This window comes from Callospermophilus lateralis, chromosome 17 (genome assembly GCF_048772815.1).
Source record: "Callospermophilus lateralis isolate mCalLat2 chromosome 17, mCalLat2.hap1, whole genome shotgun sequence".
NCBI lineage: Eukaryota > Metazoa > Chordata > Mammalia > Rodentia > Sciuridae > Callospermophilus > Callospermophilus lateralis.
In genome coordinates, this window is record NC_135321.1 from 46991164 (window position 1) to 46995436 (window position 4273).

Consider the following 4273-nt stretch of genomic DNA (forward strand, 5'->3'; position numbering starts at 1 on the left):
GTTTTGGTATCTTGGCCTTGGACCTGACAAATGAGTGTGAATTCCGAGTGGAAATATAGCTGCCCATTAGTATGAGAAATTTAAAAAGGGGTGGGCCCTCACAGGGCTCTCTTGGATCTCAGCTCCCCATTCACTTGAACTTGTCCCCTATAGGACAGAATGCCAAGGATCTTTCCAGGTCCAAACCCAACTGCCACTTTCATTTAGTTTGTCCTTGAATGTCCTGAGAGACTATAAAAGCCAAATTATGATGGCATATACATTAAGGTCTACAAAATACACTCATGATTTATATGCTCTTCACAGCAAACTGGAGAGGTCAGAGGAGCAGATATATATATTCCTAGGCTCATTTTATAGATGAAGAAACTGAGGCACAGTAGTAAAGTCAATTTAGCCAAGGTCATGGAACTGGTTGAATCAAAACTCAAATTCAGGGTCCATTGGTCTAATCCCAAGTCCAGTGTTCTATTCTGTCTGTCCATGTCTCTCTCTCTATATATACACACACACACACACACACACACGTACAAATATACATATATATATATAGCGTATACCTATGTGTGTATTTTCATATATGTACATATATGTGTATATATGTATATACGTACACATATATAAATGTATGTGTGTGTGAGTGTGTGTGTTTTAATCACAGCCACCAGTACTAGAAGAGAAAATGCGTAGATAAAATTTGAGAAAGCATTAGGACAGGTGTTAGAGTGACTCACTGTTCCATTCAAAGACCCCAGGTCATAGCCCTATAGTGGGCAATGAGCACTCCTTCTGACCCACTGTGCCTGCTCCACCATGCCCGTAGCTATAACTTGGCTGTTCTGACAGCCACTCTCCTCAATAGGCCTGCTGACATCATAACTCACATGGGGCTATACATAGAGTCCCCTTGTATCACCCCCAAATCATAAGAAAGCAGGAACAGAGCAAAATGACTGAACCCAGGTAGCGCAACTTGGCCACACTCCACTCTTGCCCAGCACCCCACCACGACTGGTCACACTCCATCTGCCTGGAGAGGCTGACCAAGGATGACACACAGAACTTCATGTACTATCCATCATCTGCTGGCTTCTCCCATGAAGGGATGCATACCCTTTCCCCCAGATTACAGAAGAGAAAACTGAGACTCAGAGACAAGAATGCGGATGGCGCCCAAGGTCCCCTGGCTGGGTCATGGCCGGATTCCGTTGCAACAAAGGCTGACCTTTTGTGATGTCCGCCTATCTCACAGGCACATTGAAGGCCTCATGCATTTGAGCAGAGACCTCAAATCCTCTGCAGAGGACTAGTAGACAGGCTTGGAAAGGGGACCCAGCTTTCCTGGCTTCCATACTGGGACTCCAGCCACAGGACCACACCACATCCCCCCAGTAAACAACCCAGAGGTAGACAGTGGACCTCACTAGAACAGGGCAGTAGGCGTGGGGGTATTTTCCAGATGAGTATTAAAGGGGAAAGGAAAAAAAAAAAAAAAAAAACAAGAGTTGAGGTTAATAATGTACAGATCCACGGCCCAAAATACGAAAAGGGAAAGTACGGTAATTCACAGAGGACTGAAAGGAAAACAAAGGAGGGAAAGTTGAAACAAAAGCTATCTCTTTGACAATCTGCCATTTCCCTTTTTCCAGTTGTTTCTCCCCACCCCCTTGGGAAACTGGCATCTGCCTCTCCCCTCACCAAGCACATAACATGTAGGGACAAGGGCTTGAAGAGCAGGGTCTAATGAGGCATTAATGTAATGTCACTATGGAGCCAAGATACCCGCAGCCCTCTGCAAGTACTCCAGGCTCTCTGTCCCCAGCCAGCGGTGGACTTCCATAGCTTCCATGGAAGCATTTATTGACCAGTATGACTTAGACAAGGCTACAGTTTTTGACAACCGGCTCCTTTTCTGAATTGTATTGTCTAGTTCCATATTGGTGAACTAAAATTAATTAAAAAAAAAAAAACTTTCCATAACATTACTTACTCTAGGTAAAAACAATGTTTAAAAAAAAAATGATTCAAAGGAGAGCTTAGCATAAAACAAATAAATAAGCAAATAAGCGAGAAAGAAGGAAAAATTCACCTCTGGGGCATTTGCCTTTTTAAAAATTTGTAGGAACTACTAAACGTTCCTGAATTGCTAAACTAAATAAGCATTTAAAAAGAGAGACCTGGGGTCAATGCTTTCACTGGGTCAGCCAATGAACAGAGAGGAGTCTCTTGTTTTCCTGCCTAATGGCTGTAGCTCAAAGGGGCCCTCCTTCCCAGCAGCTCTGACTGCTCTTTTCATCTGACGTCACATCTGATGGTGGGTGTAGCAGGCAGGATTTCTAGGAGTGGCCCCCAAGATTCCACATCCTAATGCCCAGGTGCTGGAATGTTATGAAATAGCACATCAGGCTGTTAGAGAGCACCGTTGACCTTCAGAAGGGAGGATATCCAGGTGGGTCTAGGCTAATCTTATGAGCCTTAAAAGCAGAGAGCTTTATCAGCTTGTGGCAGAAGAGGAAGGTTAAAGAGGTGAGAGGAATGGAAGTATAAGAATACACCACACTTGGCTTGAAGATGAAGAAGACCACAAGGCCAGGCACGATGGCCCACGCCTATAATCCCAGCAGCTTGAGCAGCTGAGGCAGGAGAACCACGTGTTCAAAGCCAGCCTCAGCAACTTAGTGAGGCCCTAAGCAACTCAGTGAGACCCTGTCTCTAAATAAAATACCAAAAAAAAGGGGTGGGTGCTGGGGATGTGGCTCAGTGGTTAAGTGTTCCTGAGTTCAATCCCTGGAGGAGAAGAAGAAGGAGGAGGAGGAGGAGGAGGAGAAAGAAGAGGGGGAGGAGGAGGAGGAGGAGGAGGAGGAGAAGGTGGTTACATGGAAAGAAGGTGAGCCCCATCTTAGAGGAGGTAGTGGCATAGGTTGACAGCCAGCAGGAAAACAGGGAGCTCTATTCCACAACCACAAGGAACTGGACCCTACCAACAGCCTGAATGAGCTTAGAATCAGCTTCATCACTCAGAGCCCCCAGGTAACATCCATGATCTCTGCCATGTGAGATCTCTGCAAAGCCCACCTTGACTCTGACCTTCAGAACTGTGAGACAACAAGTGGGTGTAGTTGTAAGCCCTCAAGTTTGTGCTTATTTGCAAAAGAGCAGCAATAGAAAACTTTATAGTTGGCAAAGATGAATCGTGGTATCAAACAGAGAAAAAGGGGGGGAAAAATCAAGGCAAAACTGTGAAGAAAAAACAACAAGGACCAAATTTCAGGCTGGTGCTCTCTAAATAGCCACCAACCACATTTTCAAGTTCCAGTCTGGTCACTCACAATATCAGAGACCTAAAAGATTATGAAGGCATCCTCTTCTGATACCTAAGAAAGAGAGATTGTATCTTCCTAGATACCATTATCCTCAGATTCTGCAACCATAGATTCCACCAACCACAGATGAGTAATATCCAGGGAGGAAAAAAATTGCATCTATACTGAACATGTACAAACACTTTTTTTCTTGTTATTACTCCCTAAACTATACAGTATGACAACTACTTACATTGCATTGGCATTGTATCCGATATCATAAGTAATCTAGAGATGATTTATAGTCATGCATCACTTAACACAGGGATATGTTCTGAAAAATGTCAGTCTTATTGTAAGAATATCATAGGGCATGCTTACACCAACTGAGGCAGCTACAGTGACTCTAGGTGATAGAATATATGAATCCATAAGATAGTTGTACATGTATATGTTTTATTACTGACCAAAACAATATTATGCAGGGAATGACTGTACCTGGGAGATTGTGCATAGGTTCCATGTAAATACTACGCCATTTTATATAAGGGACTTGAGCATCCACACATGTCATTATCTAAAGGGTCTTATACCAAGGGATGACTATGTGAGTTTTTCTGCTTTTGACCAATAGGTACCAGATTTTATCAGCCTGAAAGTGCTGCTAAATGTTACATCAAATAGCCTCATGGTATGGCATCTTGGTCAGAATGGATGGGTACCATCCTCCCTCAGCCTTCTAGAATACTCTCCCATGGCTCTCTGTGCTTGTAGACATGAGCTCATTTTCCAACTTATTCCATAAATGTTTCCCTTTTTCTATCAGCTTTCCTCCAGATCACAGTCTCAGCCAAATTCAATTTATCTTCTTAAAGGCCGTTACAATAGCTAACAAAGAAATAGTATTTGCAAGGGGTAACGTTATTTTTGAAGGTTTCATTCTCCCTACTCAAATCCCATCTTTCCCTTGA